Here is a 23,048-nt window from a genome sequence, read left to right on the forward strand (position 1 = left end):
TATAGGAAATTACACCACATTTTGAACACAATTATCCATTGATTAATATTTTCACTTCCTTTCAGCATGCATTTGAATGTCATACATACATAGATATGGTTTCAAATTCCTATTATCTAAGTAAACCTATGTATTATTCAAGTTATACATTTTATTATTAATTTTTTAAACTTTATTTTTGCTGTTTTATTGGTTTTGTGGATAAAAAGTTAAATAAAATATAAGTATTGCCTTCAAAGAAATTAGCATAAATGCACTTTCAAGGTTATTCCAAAGTGTGGCCAGACTAATAAAAGTATGCTTCTTCTGGTAATTCATTAGCAAAAACAAAGATTTAAGAGCTCAAATGCAAACTCCCTTTTTTATGTCTTCCACGTACTCCCCAATCACTCTAGCTGCAAACAGAAAAGAAGATGAACAAATTACCATCTCTCAAAAGGAGAATGATTAGAAAAAAATGTATAGTGACAAACTATATTATGTTCATAATATGGTCTTTCAAGGCAGCATAGAAAGATTTCACAGTTTTCTAACAGGAATAATTTCCAGTTCAGCATAAACAATTTTTTTTTAATGAACATGGTATATGCATCAGTTGAGTATTTAAACAATCTAAAATGACATATAATGGGGAAGCTGATAACATCAATACCTTAAATCATGACATATTGATCATTTTTTTACAGAAAGGAATGAAAAAAATCTCAGACGCAATGGATGAAAAAAATTATACCACAGTGAATTAGTTCATACTTTTTGGATTTACGACAGACCTGTGTTTACAGAGAGCTCTCTTTTATATCTTCCTCATCATATATATCAGCAGTCTTTTAGGGAACATCACCCTGGTTTCTCTGATCTGTGCTGATTCTCGGCTCCACACACCCATGTATTTCTTCACTGGGAATCTTTCATTCCTGGATCTCTGGTATGCTTCCGTCTATGCCCCCCAAATCCTGATGACCTGCATCTCTGATGACAAGCACATCTCTTTTGCTGGCTGCCTAGCTCAGTTCTTCTTCTCCGCTGGACTGGCCTACAACAAGTGTTACCTGTTGCTGCCATGGCTTATGACCGCCATGTGGCCATCTCTCACCCGTTGTTTTACTCCCAGGCCATGTCCCCAGGTTTATGTGCCAGTCTTGTTGCGGCTTCCTACTTTAGTGGCTTTGTGAACTCAGCCATCATCACCAGCTTCTGTGGGAACAACGTCATTGATGATTTCTTCTGTGACCTGCCCCCCCTTGTCAAGTTGGCCTGTGATATGAAGGAAAGCTACCAAGCTGTGCTGTATTTCATACTTGCCTCCAACGTCATCACTCCTGCCGTGCTTATCCTTGCCTCCTATTTCTTCATCATTGCTGCCGTCTTGAAGATCCGCTCCACCCAAGGCCGCTTGAAGGCCTTCTCCACCTGTGGCTCTCACCTGAAAGCTGTCACCTTGTACTATGGGTCAGTTCTCTTCATTTACTCCCAGCCAAGCACGAACTATGCCCTGGAGAGGGATAAATTGGTGTCTGTGTTCTACACAGTGGTGATTCCCTTGTTGAATCCCTTGATCTATAGCTTAAGAAATAAAGATGTTAAAGATGCCTTGAGGAAAATGTTAGATAGAGCAAAGTTTCTTTAGCAAAGGCTTTGGTAAACAGTAGGTATAATGGTCATCTGAGTTAAATTCACCCATTCCAGTCCATTGCAGTTCGCTGATTCCTAGAATGTTGACGTTCACTCTTGCCATCTCCTGTTTGACCACTTCCAATTTGCCTTGATTCATGGACCTAACATTCCAGGTTCCTATGCAATATTGCTCTTTACAGCATCAGACCTTGCTTCTATCACCAGTCACATCCACAACTGGGTATTGTTTTTGCTTTGGCTCCATCCCTTCATTCTTTCTGGAGTTATTTCTCCTCTGATCTCCAGTAGCATATTGGAAACCTACCAACCTGGGGAGTTCCTTTTTCAATATCCTATCATTTTGCCTTTTCATACTGTTCATGGGGTTCTCAAGGCAAGAATACTGAAGTGGTTTGCCATGGGAGAAGATACTTGAGAGTCCCTTGGACTGCAAGGAGATCCAACCAGTCCATCCTAAAGAAAATCAGTCCTGGGTGTTCATTGGAAGGCCTGATGCTGAAGCTGAAACTCCAATACTTTGGCCACCTGATGGGAAGAGTTGACTCATTGGAAAAGACTCTGATGCTGGGAGGGATTGGGGGCAGGAGAAGGGGACGACAGAGAATGAGATGGCTGGATGGCATCACTGACTCGATGGACATGAGTTTGAGTGAACTCTGGGAGTTGGTGATAGACAGGGAGGCCTGGCGTGCTGCGATTCCTGGGGTCACAAAGAGTAGGACACAACTGAGCGACTGGACTGAACTGAACTGAACTTGGTAAACAAAGTGGTTTTTCTTTTTTTTTTTTTTTTGGCTTGTTTTGTGTTTTGCAGATTAGTTTCTATTTTATTAATAAAAGTCTGTAAATCTCAGAAATAAATAAATTAAGAAAAGATAAAATCACTGAATAATGTAGAAATACCAGCCTGTATTTGTCTTTTTAAGTCAGCACTGATGTTCTTGAATATTTTTTAAAATAAATCAGTCTGTGGCAATTGGAAAAACTACTAGGCATGCTAGCTCAGAACAGAGTCTATAGTATTACTGGAATTCTGAGGGTTTTTTTTTTAATTACAGTTGACAGCTTATTAATTAATTGTAAGTATAATATTATGATCTAATATAGAATAATATATTGGTTATGCAATCACTGTCATGACTAGATGGATGAAATCTCTTGGTTCCAATCAGATAAACCATAGGTAAGAAAAAAGAATGCAAACACAGATTTTTTGATTCCAGAGGTACTTATTCATTTGTTATGAGTTAGTGCTAGTTGAAAGTTCGTAAGTACAATATCTGCTGTAAAATGCCATTCAAAATAAATTTATTTTTCTTTTCTGATTTTCATATTTTTGCTTACTGTGAAACAAAGATTTCCTTGACAGCATATATAGGAAAGAACAACTATATTTAGAGTCATGGCAAGCTTCCAATAAAATAATATTTTCCCAAAGAAATAAAAGAATGAAGGGCAAAAGAAGAGCTGCTCTATGAAACAGAAATGGAGAAGGAGATAAAGATAGATAATTAGGGAGGTAAAAAGATTTCAAAAGCTTTACATCCAAGAGAGGATTTAGAGTTTGTCAGGGCTGCCATATCAAAATACCAGAGACTGACTGTCATAAACAATTGAAATATATTTCTCACAACTCTGGAGGCTGAAAGGCCAAGATCAATGAGCCAGCATGGTTGGTTTGTTCTGACGTCTTTTTCCTTTGCTGGCACTTGGTCACTTTCTTACTTTCTCCTGGCTTGGATCTGTGTGTGTGTGTGTGTGTGTGTGTGCGCTCGTGCGCAAAAGATCCCTGGTATCTCTTTTCCTGTTTCCATTTTGTTTGTTTTTATAAAGATACCAGTCAGATTGCATTAAGCTTCATTCTAACCATCTCATTTTAACTGAATTTCCTTTATAAAGGCTCTATCTCCAAATTCAGTCACATTTGAATTTACTGAAAGTTACATCTTCAATATATGAATTTTAGTGAGTTGTGATTCAAGCCATGGCTCCAAGAATGGGTAGTGTTTCCTGATGAATGAGACAAGGAAGTGTAGCCTGGACAGATAGTGAAACACAGGAGAGGGAAAAACACGATGAATCACATGATAATATCTAGAAAAGTCCAATTAGTACAATTTGGAGAGGGTTTTTTTTGTTTTTGTTTGTTTGTTTGTTTGTTTTTTTATCACCCAAATGCTGTGTGTGCCTAGTCAATTCAGTCGTGTCCATCTCTTCAACCCTATGGACCATAGCCTGCCAGGCTCCTCTGTCCGTGTGATGCTCCAGGCAAGAATACTGTGGGTTGCCATGCCCCTCTCCAGGTAATCTTCCCAACACAGGGACTGAAACTATGCCTCCAAGTCTCCTGCATTGGCAGGCAGGTTCTTTACCCTAGCGCCACCTGGGAAGCCCACACACACAATCACAGACAGTTATGATTACATTTGACATATTCATTTTGAAAGTGGACTTTTAATGAAATGCTCCTCATTTTACCATATCCTAATTAATATATTATCCCCATGCTCCAAATGAGCTCCGATTGTGTCTTTGGAGAGGGAGGCACATATTTCTGGGATGCTCTGCAGAAGAAGTCCCAATGGACCATTGAGGAAACACTTATATTAGATCTAACACAGCTCCCCAAAGCATCAGAAGAGAGGGAAGAGGGTGTCGCTTCCAGGAGTGTCTTTCCTGATCAAGGGTAAGCAACCAGGGTCAGGGGCAGCTAAGTGCTCTGGCTTTCTGTGACCTCAGACAGAGTCTGGCCTGGCTCTCAAAGGGTCATTCTTATGCAAACACACACACACACACACACACACACACACACACATGAGTCTTCTAACTTGAATTTCGTTCGTGTTATATGTAACCCTCATTTAGAGTTCTAATTCAGTCTGATAGCTATGCTGGGTCATCATATATTCATGTACACAGTACAGAAAATAAGAGGCAAAAAAAGACATGCTTTTTTGACTCTAGTGGTTCTGAGAATGCTGTGCTGTTCAAACAACTAGTGTGTGTTATTTTCCTTCTTGGTCCTCATTTTCTGGTGCTAGAAGGATGTATTCTTCCCTCGAATTTTAAGTGCTCCAGTGAAGGGAGAAAGGGACAGAGGTGCTTCAGGGATCACACAACATATGAAGTCCTTTTATGTGGGAGGCTCAACAGGACTGGCTCTGACATTTTCTTTGTTGCTATTTTATTCATTTTTTAATTGCAATTTATCTCAAATTCAGAAATTATTTTAGTCCCTCTTGGTGGTTATGAATCTTCTCTTTATTTACTTTTCCTTTTCATGTGACATAATACACTGACCACTTGAGGGAAGATGTGTCCTGGGGAGTTTGAGCAAGGTTAGAAAGGAGACATCTTTAAATTATAAAGGTAATTACTCAGTAATTAATTTTAGAAATATTTATTCAGAGTCAATTACATGCTAAGAACTGTTCTATACTTTGGAATACAGCAGTAAGCAAAACAGAAAAGTCTTTCTGACCTGCGTTGTTACATTCTGGTGAAGAAAGAGGGGCAATAAACTTAAGCAAAAGGAGAGGATTGCAGTTGTTGTCCAGTGACTGACTGACTCTGTAAATGACCCCATGGACTGCAGCATTCCAGACTCCCAGGTCCTCCCCTGTCTCCCAGAGTTTTCTCAGATCCATGTCCATTGAGCCAATGATGCTATCTAGCCATTTCAACCTCTGCCGTCCCCTTCTCCTTTTGGCTTTCAGTCTTTCCCAGCATCAGAATCTTATGTCTGGGGAAAAAGGGCAGGATCTGAGCAGAATAAGAAGGAAGGGGGTTGTTGATGGGAAGGGAATATAAAATTTGAAATAGATTGATGAGGATGGGCAGAAATGCCAGAAAGTGTCATTTGATAGAAACTTAAAGAAGATGAGAGTGTAGGTCTTGAAAACATCTGGGGAATAGTGTTCACACTGGGAACAGATAGATCCAATATATCTGATGCTGGTCTGAGCTGCTATTCTTAAGAAACATTGAGAAAGTCTATGAGGTTGAAACAGAAATAAAGGAGGAGTGAGTCGTAGAAGGTAAGGATCTGTAGGTAATGGAGGGCCTGCTTGTGAAGGACATTAGGGCCACTGCACAGACTTTGACTTTAACTTTAAATAAATTAGTAAATTTGTAGGGTTTTTTTTTTTTTTTTTTTTTAGAACAAGAGTTACATGAATTCCCTTATTTTTGTAAACAAAAATACTGACTGATACATTGAAAATAAACTATAGAGGAACAAATGTGTAGACCAGTTTGAAGGATTTTGCAATATGTTTGGCAAAAATGGTAGTAGTTTGGCCAAGATGCTGCCAGTGGAGATGGTGAAAAGGGCTCAGATTCAGGGAATGTTTTGAAGGCAGGGACATGAGGATTCCTTGGAATTGTGAAGAGGAGGCAGGAGAGAAGGAGAGTAGGTTGATTCCAAATGTGTGGCTTCAGTAGAATTTACTAATAATAAGAGAAATGAGTAGTTCAACCTGTTTGGGGGAGTGAGAGCTAGGAATTCAGCTGTAAACATGTGAAGTTCAAAGTATTTATCACTCATCTCATAATTATAGAATATTAGCATTGCAAAGAACTTAGGAATCTTTTAGGAATTGAGTTTTTAACCTAAGAATCATAACTACTGAATCAACGAATAGATATCTAGGGATTTTTCATCTCTCAAAACTTTTGATTGTTTTAGTTCAATTCAGTCTCTCAGTTGTGTCTGACTCTTTGAGACCTCATGGACTGCAGCACAGTAGCCTTCCCCATCCATCACCAACTCCTGAAGCTTGCTCAAAGTCATGTCCATAAAATCAGTGATGCCATCCAAGCATCTCATCCTCTGTCTTCCCCTTCTCCTCCTGCCTTCAATCTTTCCCAGCACCAGGGTATTTTCCAATGAGTCAGTTTTTCACATAAAGTAGCCAAAGTATTAGAGTTTCAGCTTTAACATCAGTCCTTCCAATGAATATTCAAGACTGATTTCCTTTAAGAGGGACTGGTTGGGTCTTCTTGCAGTCCAAGGGGCTCTCAAGGGTCTTCTCCAACACCACAGTTCAAAGGCATCAATTCTTCAGTGCTCAGCTTTATAGTCCAACTCTCACATCCATACATGACTACTGGAAAAACCATAGCTTTGACTCTATGGACCTTTGCTGGCAAAGTAATATCCCTGCTTTTTAGCTTGCTATCAAGGTTGGTCATAGCCTTTCTTCAAAGAAGCAAGTGTTTTTTTAATTTTATGGCTGCAGCCACTATCTGCAGTGAATTTGGAGGCCCCCCACCCCCTGCAAAAAAAACAGTCCCTCATTGATTCCATTGTTTCCCCATCTATTTTCAATGAAGAGATGGGATCAGATGTCATTATTTCAGTTTTCTGAAGGTTGAGTTCTAAGCCAACTTTTTACTCTCCTCTTTCACTTTCACCAAGAGGCTCTTTAGTTCTTATCTTTCTGCTATAAGGGGTGGTGTCATCTGCATATCTGAGGTTACTGATATTTCTCCTAGAAATCTTGATTCCAGCGTGCGCTTCATCCAACCCAGAATTTCACATGATATAATCTGCATATTAGTTGAATAAGCAAAGTAACAATATACATCCTTGACATACTCCTTTCGCAGTTTGGAACCAGTCTGTTTTCCTCATTTTTAGTTCTAACTGTTACTTTATTGACCTGCATACAGATTTCTTAGGAGGCGGGTGAGTTGATCTGGTATTCCCATCTCTTTAAGAATTTTTCACAGTTTTTTGTGATCCACACAGTCAAAGGCTTTGGCATAGTCAATAAAGCAGAAGTAGATGTTTTTCTGGAACTCTCTTGCTTTTTTGATGATCCAGTGGATGTTGGCATTTTGATCTCTGGTTCCTCTGCCTTTTCTAAATCCAACTTGAACATCTGCAAGTTAACAGTCCATGTACTGTTGAAGCCTGGTTTGGGGAATTGTGAGCATTACTTTGATAGCATTGTGAGATGAGTGTAGTTGTGCAATAGTATGAACTTTCTTTGGCATTGCCTTTCTTAGGAATTGGAATAAAAACTGACCTTTTCCAATCCTGTGACCACTGCTGAGTTTTCCAAATTTCCTGGCATATTGAGTGCAGCACTTTTACAGCATCATCTTTTAGGATTTGAAATAGCTCAACTGGAATTCCATCACCTCCACTAGCTTTGTTCGTACTGATCTTTCCTAAGGCCCACTTGACTTCACATTCCAGAATGTCTGGCTCTAGGTGAGTGATCACACCATCATGATTATCTGGGTCGTGAAGATCTTTTTTGTACAGTTCTGTGTATTCTTGCCACCTCTTCTTAATATCTTCTGATTCTGTTAGGTTCATACCATTTCTGTCCTTTATGTGGCCATCTTTGCATGAAATATTCCCTTGGTATCTCTAATTGTCTTGAAGAGATCTCTAGTCTTTCCCATTCTATTGTTTTCCTCTATTTCTTTGCATTGATTACTGAGGAAGGCTTTCTTAGCTCTCCTTGCTATTCTTTGGAACTCTGCATTCACATGGGAATATATATCCTTTTCCCTATTGTCTTTTGCTTCTCTTCTTTTCATAGCTATTTGTAAGGCCTCCTCAGACAACCATTTTATCTTTTTGTGTTTCCTTTTCTTGGGGATGGTCTTGATCACTGCCTCCTTTACAATGTCACAAACCTTTGTCCATAGTTCTTCAGGTACTCTGTCTATCAGATCTAAACCCTTGAATCTGTTTCTCACTTCCACTGTATAATCGTAAGGGATTTGATTTGCGTCATACCTGAATGGTCTAGTGGTTTTCCCTACTTTCTTCAGCTTAAGTCTGAATTCGACAATAAGGGCTTCATGGTCTGAGCCACAGTCAGCTCCCAGTTGTTGTTTATTTAAACACAGGAAATTTTGGATGCTGGGAAGAAGATGATTGTCCTTTTAATGTGTTCTCAAAGAGATCCACGAGTCTACAGATTTAATCCAAGTCAGGTAAAGAACCAGGAAGTGGTAATTAGAATAAGCAAGCTCAACGATTGATTTTTAGGGAAACAAGAATGTGAGAATCTTAAACTGAAAAGAAGAGTGCTCTTTTTCTGTGGTGCATCGCATCTCTCTCTTCAATCCAGATGGTGAGAATGGCCCATGTATCCAAAACTACATGCATATTTAAGGATTGTTAATCTGTTCTTCTGGAGAAGGGAATGGCAACCCATTCTAGTATTCTTGCCTGGAGAATTCCATGAACAGAGGAATCTGATGGGCTACTGTCCATGGGGTCACAAAAGAGTCAGACATGACTGAGGACTAACTCTAATCTGTTCTTATACATGATGTAGACAGCCTTTCTACTCTTATCTTTATGATAGATTCTATAACGGATGTTAATAAATGGTATCTTAGGAACTGAATGCTGGAAAAGGATAAACTAATTTTTCCTGAGGTGGAATTGTGCTCCAGGGAGGATACTGGCATTCTTAAAAGCACACATGTTTGTATCTGTTGATCCCATAGTCCTAATAGGTAAGCAAAAGGATTCACTGTGCAGAACAGGAAATTATATCTTGTAATAACATTGAAATATAGGCAGAAAGATAACTGAATTACTGTGCTATACACCTGAAACTAACACAGTACTGCAAACCAGCTCTACCTCCATAAAAAAGAAACAAAAAGGAAAAACAATCACACAGACACACACATAGGTGATTAGCATCAGGCTCTGCCCCTATCAAGTCAAGGCGCTAAAATGTGCGTTTCAAAGCCTGCCAATCCTTTGATGAGTGCATGTGAGTAGGCAAATATGTATATATTACTTTTCTGGGTTTTAGAAAGATTTTGGGGGACACCACTATTCTGGCTTAAATGGTTTCCTTGTGGGAACTTAGCCACATTGTTTTTTTTTTTTTGAGGTCAGATTTAAAAGATAAGTCAAGCATTACTCATTTTTCTCAGAATGAAAATATCTGTTACTGTATGATATTTTCTGGTGACACTTTTGTGTACATATCATTGATATTTTTCTCATTTCTTAAACATGAAAAAGTGTGGGTTGGAGGTTATTAAAAGACTTGCTCACGATTACAGACCCACCAAGGGACCCAATCAGGATTTGAACTCAGGTGCCATTCCAACTGTGCAGCTATGCAAGGCTGACTATGCCAGCCCTGTCTGTTGCCAACTAGGCTTGCTGATGGTCTCTGCTCAGCTGTTATGTCAGCGAGGGCTAGGTGAGGAAGACTCGCTCATATGACTGGGGTCCAGCTTACTGTGAGAAAGGAGGTCCAAAAGAGAATATAACCAGATGTCTCATCTTTCAGCAATCTAACTGAGGCTTATTTATATGGTGGTGTCAGAATTTTAAAAGTGAGAATAGAAGCAGGTAATGTGTCTTGCATGTGTGTCGCTCAGTCATGTCTGACTCTTTGTGACCCCATGGACTGTAGCTTGCCAGGCTCCTGTGTTCATGGAACTCTTCAGGCAAGAATGATGGAGTGGGTAGCCTTCCCTTCTCCAGGGGATCTTTCTGACCCAGGGATCGAACCTGGGTCTCCTGCATAGCAGGTGGATGCTTTACTGTCTGAGCCACTAGGGAAGCCCCAGTGTTTCTTGAGATCAGTGCTTAATATCTACATGGTGCTGCCAATGTGGCAAACTATTTGTTAGTGCAAACCACAAGATCATCCCAGATCAAAGGGTAGAATAAGAGAATCTACTCTTGATTTCATGAAATCAATTTTTAAAAAGTCATTAAAATATTAATTACATAGATCATTGGTTTGTGGTTAATTTACCTCTCTATTTTAGAGACTGACCCCTGGTCTTCTGCATTGAAGGTGAGTTCTTTACCATCTGAACCACCAGGGAAGCCCGTTAGAGAGTTCATTTCGTGGGCTACAGTCCATAGCATCTCAAAGAGCCAGACTGAAGAGACTTAGCACACTGCACACACGCACAACGTATAATATGATTAATCTGTGATCTCAGAATGATGACTACATGATTTGGTCTTTTAATAAAATGTCCTAAAAGTTCCACCAAATTTTTTTATTGACTCTTTCCAAGATTTTGGAGTTTCTTGTGTAAAAATATAGAAAAAATGCTTCCACTGTTAACTAATAACTTGAAAAGATCTTGTCTTTAAGACTTTCCTAGTCTTTGGAGGTTAAGTTGCTATATTAGTACACATTCCTGGTTAGAAGAGGAATTGAAACTGAGAGTCATTGAGTTTGTTTGTTCCTGTAAGTTCCCAGTTTATGCAAGCCATAGTAATTTCCCCAAGACTTCTTAGTGCCTCTTTCCTACTTTTATCCTAGGATAGCCTCAGCAGGGAATAAAGAACTAAGGATTTCAGAGAAATTTCCGTTTAGAGGGAACGTTTCCTCTCTTTCAGTCCATGCTCTGATTTGCAGTTAAAATGAACCTTGAAAATATACATCTGACCACGTTACTTCCTCATGGTGGCAGTGTTCCCATTTGTGTTGGTTTCAAGACCTCAATTCCCAATATGACTTCCAGTAAGCTTAGTGAATGGATAACTTTTACGACTCATTCCTGATTTCTCTCTCCACCCCTTTCTTTTTTTTTAATATAAATTTATTTATTTTAATTGGAGTCTAATTACTTTACAATATTGTATTGGTTTTGCCATACATCAACATGAATCCACCACGGGTATACACGTGTTTCCCATCCTGAACCCCCCCTCCTATCTCCCTCCCCATACCATCCATCTGGGTCATCCCAGTGCACCAGCCCCGAGCATCCTGTATCATGCATCAAACCTGGAGTGGCGATTCATTTCATATATGATATTATATATGTTTAAATGTCATTCTTCCAAATCATCCCACCCTCTCCCTCTCCCAGAGTCCAAGTTGACCATTCTTACTTTCTTAGCTCACCAGACTCTCATGTTAAGGATCTGATATGTTTTTTCTTGTCATGAAAATCCTCTCCTCTCTCACATTACTCTTGACAAGGGGCCAGAATTGGATTCATTTTACAGGATCATATAAATATCTCTTCTTCTGGGAAAACTTTCGGCATAGACCTGAACTTTTTTTTTTTTTTTTAGTTATATTCCTCTCTAGAGGGCAGTCATAGAAGAGTAGTAATTGGTCTGTGCAGATATTTTAGTTTTGTTCCCCAAATTATATTCTTTTAAAAATGAATATTATGTTTATGGTGGTACATGTAGAATATTATTCAATCATAAAAATAATAAAATAATAGCATTTACAGCCACATGGATGAATCTAGGTGCTTCCCAGGTGGTGCTAGTGGTAAAGAATCCTCCCGCCAATGCAGGAGATGTAAAAGACTTGGGTTTGATCCCTAGGTAGGGAAGATCCCCTGAAGGAGGAAATGGCAAACTACTCCAGTATTCTTGCTGGAAAATCTCATGGACAGAGGAGTCTGGTGGACTGTAGTTCATAGGGTCACAAAGAACTGGACGGGACTGAGCATGCATGCATACCACGCTACACATAAAATCTATAAATAATAAGAACAGGCTGTAGAGCACAGGAAACCCTAGTCAATACTCTACAGTGGCCTATGGGAAAGGAATCTAAGAAACAGTGGAGATATATGTAATGAATTTCCTTTACTGTACACCTGAAACTAACACAACATTGTAAATGAACTGTACTCTGATGTAAACTTTTTTTAAATGAGCTTAATAAGTCTCAGATATTTTTTATTCTTCAGTCAAGTGATAGTGTAGCATAGAAAATTTATAGTAACGAGATGGTGTCTGTAGCCTTCTTAATCATTTATTTTTTGCATTGTTTTACTTTTTCTTCCTTTAATATTTATGTTTATTAAATTTTTTTGGCTGCATCAAGTCTTAGTTTCATTGCAAGACTTCTTTGATGTTTGTTGTAGCATGCAGGATCTATTAGCTGCAGCATGCCAACTCTTAGTTGCAGCATGGGGGATCTAGTTTCCTGAACAGGGATTGAACCTGGGCCTCTTGCATTGGGAGAGTTGAGTCTTAGCCACTGGACTTAAAGGGAAGAACCTATAATGCATCCTTTTATACATTATCAATATAAAGAAAGCTGAGCACCAAAGAATTGATGCTTTTGAACTGTGGTGTTGGAGAAGACTCTTGAGAGTCCCTTGGACTGCAAGGAAATCCAAGCAGTCCATCCTAGAGGAAATCAGTCCTGAATATTCATTGGAAGGACTGATGCTGAAGCTGAAACTCCAGTACTTTGACCACTTAATGTTGAAGAACTGACTCATTTGAAAAGACTGTGATGCTGGGAAAGATTGAAGGCAGGAGGAGACAGGGATGACAGAGGATGGGATGGCTGGATGGCATCACTGACTCTATGGACATGAATTTGAGTAAACTCTGGGAGTTGGTGAGGGACAGGGAGGCCTGGCATGCTGTGGTCCATGGGGTCACAAAGAATTGGACACGACTGAGCAACTGAACTGAATATAATAACCAAAAACTCCACCCAAGATAATTCTATTAAGTTTGAGTATATTTAGAAAGTTGTATTGTACAACTGAATAACAATGGCACTATAACTGTGAAGCTCCCAGGATGTATGGGAATCAATCATGTAAGTAATACACTTTGGTTGAAGTTCTAATAGATGAAGAGAAGTGGTAAGAGGGAGGATTATAAAAATTTACGTTAAAACAAGTTTACAGAACCTAGGATATATGACTAAAGTGTCTGTGCTTTGGGTATTAATGAGAAGAAATCTATTATATACTGAAAATAAATGGAATGGCCTTCGAGACTCCAAATTTGCTTTTACCATCATGTCATCAGTCAAGTGACATCCTCTCTGAACCCTCAGCTACATTGGGAATGTTAGGATTACAAGTCATTGAAAGATTAAGCTACTTCACTAAGTGAAACCAAAATATCTTGAGGTAGAAAATTTGGATTTGCATTCTAGGTATAGAATTGTCTCTGGTTTGCCTCAAAGATGAGTATTTTAACATTAAAGTAAATCACAGTTCTCTTAGTTTTAGCTTTCTCTCACTGCCTCTATGGGGGCTGTGCAGGTGGAGCTAGTGGTTAAGAATCTGCCTGTCAATGCAGGAGATGTAAGAGATGCAAGTTCAATCTCCGAGAACTCTGGCAGTTCAAGATATAAACCTGGAAGGAGTCATAATTTTTCAATGGGGCTTTGACACCAAAATGTTGGTTCTTTGTTATATTCAACATTACTGAATCCAAATATGCTTCAACTATGTTTATAAATCTCACACGAACTAGAGAAATGTGCAGAATACTTTTCTCACTTTGAAGGCAAAGAAATTCAAGTTGTCAGAGAATTATAGGATTGCCTTAGCTGGAAGAAGAAGAGAAAAATATATTTACTTATAAGAGAAGTCAATGGCTTAACAGTTGAGAACATGAGGTCTTGGTACAGAAAATTCTAGATTCAACTACTATCTCTGCTGTTGATCAGTTCTAGGCCCTTGGAAACATTTTTTAAACTACATGAAGATTATAATAGTATCTCAAAAACTGTGGAAAGTATTAAGTGGGTTAAGTATAGGATTTAGGACACTGTCCAAACAAAGTGAAGTGTGTGTGTGTGTGTGTGTGTGTGTATTTCTATGTGTGCTAACAGTGACAGGAGCAGTACAGTGTATTGATATTTGTTGAACTATCAGCATCATGCTAGACACATAGATTCTGAATAATACATGCAGAATTCTCAAAATTTTTGACCACTCATCATGTACCAGACGTTTGGATGACATTTTCCTGTGTATCTGCTTAACTCAATCAGACAACCTGTCAGTGTCCTCATTTTGTTCATTCATTTGATGAGACTCAGATACTCACCCTGCATTAAGCAAATAGCAAGTGAAAGCCTTAATTCTAAAATCAATTATTTTCCCAAATTCTAGTGGTCTTCCCCAGTGACAGACTGAAGATGCAGTATTTTACAGACATTGTAAGAGATTAATACACCTCCTAGCAGTTGTTAATTGATACCTCTATTTCTTTATTCCAAAAGAAAAACCAGCAATTTTTTCTTGTTATCGTATCAAGCTTTCTCCTAGTGGACATGGATGTTGGAAATCACACCATCCTGAATGAATTCATCTTACTGGGTCTCTCAACAGACCCCCAGTGGCAACTAATACTATTTGGAGTATTTCTGACTGTCTATTTGGTAACCTTGTCAGGGAACATGACCCTGGTTATCCTAATTCATATTGATTCCCACCTGCACACACCTATGTTTTGTTTTTTTTTTTTTTTTCCATTGGAAATCTGTCTTTCTTGGATTTCTGGTACACCTCTGCGTACACTCCCAGAATCCTGGCTACTTGTATTTCAGAAGACAAGTGCTTTTCCTTGGCTGAATGTGGAGCCCAGCTATTCTTTTCTTGTGTTGTGGCCTACACTGAGTGTTTTCTCCTAGCAGCCATGGCCTATGACCGCCACATGGCGATCTGTAACCCACTACTTTATTCAAGCTCTATGTCTCATTCTCTCTGTACCAGACTTGTTGCTGGCTCCTATACAGGAGGGTTCTTGAATGCCATAGCACATGCTGCCAACACTTTTCGCCTGAGTTTCTGTGGCAAAAATATGATCGACCACTTCTTCTGTGATGCACCGCCACTGGTGAAGATGTCATGTACAGACACCAAGGTCTATGAGCAGGTCCTCCTGGGTCTCGTGGGTTTCACGGTCCTCTCGAGCATTCTTGTCATCATCATTTCCTATTACAACCTCCTTCTTGCTATTCTGAGGATCCGCACAGCTTCAGGAAAGTGCAAGGCCTTCTCCACCTGTTCCTCACACCTGGTCTCAGTCACACTCTTCTATGGATCCTTGCTCTTCATGTACTCAAGGCCGAGCTCCACCTACTCCCTGAAGAGAGACAAAGTGGCTGCCCTGTTCTACACATTGATCAACCCACTGCTCAACCCTGTCATCTATAGCCTGAAAAACAAAGACATCAAAGAGGCCTTCTGGAAAGCGGCAAAGACCATAAGACCTCAGAGATAACTGTGATCTTTTTTACAGAATGTTCTCATTGCGTTTTCTAGGTTATTGGCTTATTAACATGTTTGTAAACATTACCATAGTTCAAGTAAATGCAGCATGTTATACTTAAAAGAAGAAACACTGATTAAACCATGTTGTTTTTATTATTCCCTTTTTGTGATTAAACTATTTTAAACATACAATATTAGTTTGTTTGATGTTTTAAGATACTGTAGTATGCTTGATTCTGTAACTGTGATTTAGATGCTTAGTCATGCTGGATTGTTGCAACTCCGTGAACTGTAGCCTGCCAGGCTCCTCTGTCCTTGGGTTTCTCCAGACAAGAATGTTCGAGTGGTTTGCCATTTCTTTCTGCAGGGGATCTTCCTGACCCAGGCATCAGACCTGCATCTCCTAAACTGCAAGTGGATACTTTACCACTGCAATTCATAGGGTTGCAAACAGTCGGACACAACTGAGTGACTGAACTGAACTGAACTGACTGATAATCATGACCTTATCATGCTTCTTTTTCTATATCAGGCTTTCCAGGTGGTGCTATCAATAAAGAACCTACATGCCAATACAAAAGACAAAGGAGACCTGGGTTTGATCTCTGGGGTCAGGAAGATCCCCTGGAATAGGAAATGGCAACCTGTTCAGGTATTCTTGCCTGGAGAATCCCATGGACAGAGGAGCCTGGTATGCTATAGTCCATAGGGTCATAAAGATCCGGACATGACTGAAGCAACTTAGGCGCCCTGCAGGAGTAGAAGTGCAATAACCCCATTTATCTTTTCATCCATCATTGTCGTCTATACCTATCTGACCATAATGATTTATATCTATACCTACATCTATCTTTGATATTATGCTGTACTATCACAATTGATATCTAACTCAAGAACTGTCTGATCAAAGTATCAAATTGAACCACACAGATGGAAAAATGCATTAGTCCTGGACAGGACTGGAGATTACAAAGAGATCAACTCATTTTGGATGACCACTCCTACAACTGTCAACCTTTTACAAAGGTCTCTGTGCAGGGAGATGTTTGAGAAATGAAGAGAAGGAGACATGTTTTTTGGGGAGAAAGTTTCTCAGTATCCCTTGAATCAAAGCATGCAGCATATGGATAAATGGCAAATAAATGCAGCTCAACAAAAGCTCTTTGTGTGTCTACATTTATCTGTCTTCTATTCAGTGGAGTCTGTGGGGTCCATGGGGACCATGAGGTCCATCAGATCACAAAGAGTTAGACACAACTGAATGACTTTCACTTTCATTCAATACACTATATTATGCATTATCATTTACTCTTTTTTTTTTTTTTTTTTTTTGCAAGGATCCTTGAGAGAAGTGATTTCAAAGTTAGTATCAAGAATGGTAATATTGCCATTGGTAATATTGCTGCCCACCTTTTTTGGGTTAGTTTATTTGCTTGTTGGATACCCCTGTTATTTAGTCACTAAGTTGTGTCCAACTCTTTATTACCCCATGAACTGTAGCCTGCCAGGTTCTTCTGTCCGTGGGATTTCCCAGGCAAGAATACTGGAGTGGGTTGCCATTTCCTCCTCCAGGGGATCTTCCCCACCCAGGGATCCAACTCACATCTCCTGTGTCTCCTGCATTGGCAGGTGGATTCTTTACTGCTGAGCCACCTATGAAGCAGCATTAGAAGTGTTGGACAGTACTAATTGTATACATGGGCTTCCAGAACATTTTGAGCCAAATTTATGGTCTGCACAGAGTAGTGGGTGGGACCTGTTAAGTGTGTAGCAGGCTTTATCCTTGCCCGTTATGCCCAGCACTTGGTTTTCCATTTCACATTTTTCTAATTTGTATTATTTACCTGGGTTTTATGTCTTACCCTAAGCCACTGCCAAATCTTTTTTTTTTTTTTTTTGTATATGGAAGCATTTGTATATATATTCATGTATGTAAACATTCACACTTATGCCTATTTTATGTTTTAATAATGGTAGGAGAAAATAGGAAAGTTTAGGGAGGAAATGTCTCCTGCAACTTTTATTTCTAACTGTAATTTTGAAAACAATCCTAGCAATTTTTCAGTTTGTGCAAAAGCAATATGTTAAAGAGTGGGGCATTTATGCATGGGAAATACATGAAATTCATAGTAAGGTTGCCATTGAAAATCCTTAGGAGGTAAATCAAATATAATTGAAGGACAGAATGCAGAGATGAAAAATATCATGAAATCATAGAGGATGCAATTTGTAGTTGTAACTTCTAGTCCTCAAAGTGCTTTCTCACATCTGTGATCTCATAAAATTCACTGAGCTAAGGTAAGTGAAAAAAATATAATTTTGAATGTTATTTACAAGAGTTATTTTTTTGCTAAGTTGTGTTTACTCTTTTGTGACCCCATGAACTGTAGTCCATCAGGCTCCTCTGTACAGGGGATTTTCTAGGCAAAAATACAATTATTTTTTCATTAAAATAAGTTGCTTATGTTAACATATAATGAGTTCACTGTTATTTTAAATAAATGAATAATTCTTTAAAAAAAAAAAAGAATACTGGAGTGGGTTGCCATTGCCTTCTCCAGGGGATCTTCCTGACCCAGGAATTGAACCTGTGGCTCCTGCTATAACTCCTGCATTGCAGATGGATTCTTTTACTGCTGAGACAGTGGGGAAACCTCTGTTATTTAAAATTGGTGGCACCTAACTGAGATCAGAACCCGGGTCTCTTGGTTCTTGGTCTTAAATTGTTTTCAAGGATATGTTCTGTTAAAAATGATCTTTCCACCTGACAGCATTGAAATTCAAAAATAAATGAAATGTCTTTTATTACAACCGTCTTTTCTTATTGTGAAGAATTTCTACTTTGACTAAATCTATAGCTTTCATATTTGTTTTAAATACTATAATTATAGATTCTTACCATATCTTAGGTGAGCGTCTCATGCCATATCTTAGGTATGAATCTGTCTGCCAATGCAGGAGATGCAGGTTCAAACCTGGGGTTGGGAAGATACTCTGGAGAAGGAAATGGCAACCCACTCCAGTCTTTTTGCCTGGGAAATCCCATGGACAGAGGAGCCTGGCAGGCTATAGTCCATGGGGTTGTAAAAGAGTAAGACACGACTTAGCAACTAAACAACAATCATTGTATGTGTGATTCCAAAAGAGCAATTTTTTATTTGCTATCTCAATTTTAAGTCTGTGGCTTAGCAAGGTGGCCAAGATGAAATTTCTCCCTAATATATTTTCAAAGCCTTGGACTCATTAACAGAAACTTTATGTCTCTTGCCAATTTAGAACACTGACAAATATAAGTTAGTTGTTTTATGATCTTGGTACATTGAAGTAAGGGGCCTATGGGTTGTAACATAGGCAAGCAGAGATGCTGCTTCTTCTATTGCTGGCAGGAGTCTAGGCTCCTGCTTCTACCTTACAGCAAAAAATGAGTGTTAGGTGCTTTGTTCCATGGATATCTTTATTAGTTTCCTATTGCTCCTATATCAAATTACCACAAACTTGGTGGCTTAAAACCACAAGAATTTACTTTCTCCTAATTTCTGGAAATCAGAAGTCCAAACAGTATAATCAGGCCAAAATCAAGGTGTTGGCAGGGCCAAGACTCCATCTAGAGGGTCTAGTGAAAAGTCCAGTGCTTGCCTCCCTGACTTTCTACAGCTGCTGTGTTTCCTTGGGGTTGCATCACACTGATTTCTGTTTCTGCAGTCACAGTGCCCCCTACTCTTGAGTCTGTACCTAAATTTCCATCTTCCTCCTTCATATAAGGATGTTTGTGATTGTTTTGGGCTTCCCAGATGACTCAGCAGTAAAGAATCAGCATGCAATGCAGAAGCTGCAGGAGGCTTGGGTTGGATCACTGGCTGGGGAAGATCCCCTGGAGAAGGAAATGGCAACCCATTCCTGGGAAATGCCATGAACAGAGGAGCCTAGCTGGTTATGGTCCATAGGGTCACAAAAAATCGGAGACGACTGAAATGACTTAGCATGCATGCACAGATAATCTCTCTATCTCATTTGTTAATTTTAATAACTTTTTATCATCTAGAATACCATTCACAGGTTCAGAATCGAACCCGGGTCTCTCGCATTGCAGGCAGACACTTTACCAGCTGAATTACCAGGAAAACCCAAGGAATTAAAATCTGGCTATATTTATGGACCATTATTCAGTGTATCATAGTACCAAAATAATTTGTTCATGCAGTTTTTTTTTTTTTTTAATGTCAATTCTATGGGAAATCCAAGCCACATTATGAACATAGTTTTTCTTTGATGAATCTTTTCATTTCCCTTCTGGATGCATAGGAGGATCATATAGTTAGCTATGGTCTCAAATTCCTAATATCTAACTTAATTGATTTCTTAATTTAAATTACACATTTTCTATTTCATTATTCTTTGCTTTGTGGATTAAACACTTGAATAAAATATAAGTATTGCCTTCAAGGAAGTTAAGGCAAAATGCACTTCCACAGATAATACAAAATATACTTAGAATAATAAAGTATGTTTCTCCATTGACTATCTGGAGAATGATCAAAGGATTCAAGTACCCAAGAAGAACAAAAAGCATTTCTTCAAAGTGCTTTAAAAACAAAAATCATTGCATACCTGGCCCCAAATCATCCTAGGTGCAAACAGAGGAGAAAAGAAACTTGCTCTCTCAAAAGGAGTAAAATTAGATTAAAATATGAGGTGACACACACTATGTTATGTTCATCTGCTCTTTGAAGGCAGCATACAATGATTTCCTAGATATCAAAAAATGATAAATGATTCAGCATAAACATGTCTTAAAAGTAATGGTATATATGTATCAATTGGAATTTCCATGATTTAAAATGGCATATGATGATGTATATATATATATATATATATATATCTTTTCACAAGTTTTTATTGGAGTACAGTTGATTTACAATCTTGTATTAGTTTCTTGTGTATATAAAAGTGAAACAGTTATACATATACATATATTAACTTATTAAAGATAAATTTTTTCCCATATAGGTCGCTATAAGGTATTGAGTAGAGTTCCCTTTGCTATACACTAGGTTCTTACTAGTTATCTACTTTATACATAGTAGTGTGTACATGGCAATCCCAATCTCCAATTTATTCCTCTCCCCACCCTTTCTCTTTTGATATCCACGTTTGTTTTCTATATCTATGACTCTATTTCTGTTTTGTAAACAGGTTCATTTATACTATTTTAAAATATATATCATATAAGCAGTATCAGATGATATTTGCCTTTGTCTGACATACTTCACTCTTCACGACAATCTCTGGGTCCATCCATGTCATTGCAAATAGAATTATTTTGTTCTTTTTAATGTCTGAGTAACATTCCATTGTGGACTTCCCAGGTGGCTGTGTGGTAAAGAATCTGACTGCCAAGCAGGGGATGCAGGTTTGATTTCTAGTTTGGGAAGTTCTCTTGGAGAAGGAAATGGCAACACACTCCAGTATACTTTCCTGGGAAATCCCATGGACAGAAGGGCCTGGTGGGCTATAGTCCCATGGGTTCGCAAAAGAGCACACAACTTAGCAACTAAAATAACAATAACAATATCCCATTTGTGTATTTGTGTACTACATTTTCTTTTTCCATTCCTCCATTGATGGACATTTAGGCTGCTTTCATGTCCTAGCTATTGTAAATAGTGCAGCAATGAATTGGGAATCATGGTTTTCTTCAAGGATATATGCTCAGGAGTGGGATTTCTTTGTCATATGGTAGTTCTATTTTTAGTTTTTTTTTAAAGGAAACTCTTTCCTGTTCTCCATGGTGGTCATACCAATTTATATTCTCATCGATGGTGTAGGAGGGTTTCCTTTTTTCCATACTCTCTCTCTCCAGAGAGAGAGTTTTTATTTATTGTTTGTAGAATTTTTGATGATGGCTATTCTGACTGGTGAGAGGAGATACCTTCTTATAGTTTTTATTCAAATTTCTCTGATAATTAGCTATGCTGGGCATCGTTTCTTTGCCTCTTGGTCATTTATAAGTCTTCTTTGGAGAAATGTCTGTGTAGATTTTCCTCTCATTTTTTAAAAAATATAAATTTATTTATTTTAATTGGAGGTAAATTACTTTAAATATTGTATTGGTTTCGCCATACATCAACATGAATCTGCCACAGGTATACACGTGTTCCCCATCCTGAACCCCCCTCCTTCTTCCCTCCCCGTACCATCCCTCTGGGTCGTCCCAGTGCACCAACCCCAAGCACCCAGTATCATGCATCAAACCTGGACTGGTGACTCATTTCATATATGATATTATACATGTTTCAATGCCATTCTCCCAAATCATCCCACCCTCGCCCTCTCCCACAGAGTCCAAAAGACTGTTCTATACATCTGTGTCTCTTTTGCTGTCTCGCATACAGGGTAATCGTTACCATCTTTCTAAATTCCATATATATGCATTAGTATACTGTATTGGTTTTTGTTTGTTTTGACATCAGACTACATAAGCTGTGTATTTAGGGATAAATCCTTTGTCAGTTGGTTCATTTGCTATATTTTTTTCCTTTCTGTGGGTTATTTTGTTTTGTTTTGCTAATGGTTTCTTTTGCTATGCAAAAGCTTTTAAGTTTGCTTAAGTCTCATTTGTTTACTTTTGTTTTTATTTTCATTACTCTAGTAGGTGGATCAAAAATAATCTTATTGTGATCTATGTCAGATAGTGTTCTGCCTATATTTTCCTCTAAGAGTTTTATAGTATCTTGTCTTATATTTAGGTCTTTAATCCATTTTGAGTTTGTTTTTGTGTATGCTATTAGAAATTGCTCTAATTTCATTTTTTTCCCCCACGTGAATCTTCAGTTTTCCCAGCACCGCTTATAGAAGAGACTGTCTTTTCCCCATTGTGTATTATTGCCTTCTCTGTTTTAGATTAGGTGACCGGGAGGTGAGTGGGTGATATACTGATATCTTAAATTATGACATATTTATCAATCCATTTATAAAAAGGAACCATAGACACGCAAAATCAATGGATGAAAAAATTTTACCACAGTGAAGGAGTTCATATTTTAGGATTTATGACAGACCTGAGGTTACGGAGAGTTCTCTTTTACATCTTCCTCATCATTTATATCATGAGTCTTTTAGGGGACATGACCCTGATTTTTCTGATCTGTTCTGATTCTCGGCTCCATATACCTGTATATTTGTTCAGTGGAAGTCTGTCATTCCTGGATCTCTGGTATGCTTCTGTCTATGCCCCCCAAATCCTGATGACCTGCATTTCTGATGATAAATGCATCTCTTTTGCTGGCTGCCTAGCTCAATTCTTCTTTGCTGCTGGAATGAACTGCACTGAGTGTTACCTGTTAGCTGCCGTGGCTTATGACTGCTATGTGGCCATCTCTAACCCCTTGCTTTATTCCCAGGCTGTGTTCCCAAGGTTATGTGCCAGTCTTGTTGCAGCATCATATTTT

The 23,048-nt window shown here is 38.6% G+C and overlaps 2 pseudogenes; both read left to right on the top strand.

Moving 5' to 3' along the window:
- The first annotated feature begins 713 nt into the window (after positions 1 to 713).
- LOC112579423 lies at positions 714 to 1,709 on the top strand (annotated as a pseudogene).
- A 12,786-nt stretch (positions 1,710 to 14,495) lies between these two features.
- Positions 14,496 to 15,610, top strand: LOC102400216 (annotated as a pseudogene).
- The last annotated feature ends 7,438 nt before the right edge of the window (positions 15,611 to 23,048 follow it).

Source organism: Bubalus bubalis, chromosome 16 (genome assembly GCF_019923935.1).
Source record: "Bubalus bubalis isolate 160015118507 breed Murrah chromosome 16, NDDB_SH_1, whole genome shotgun sequence".
Lineage (NCBI taxonomy): Eukaryota > Metazoa > Chordata > Mammalia > Artiodactyla > Bovidae > Bubalus > Bubalus bubalis.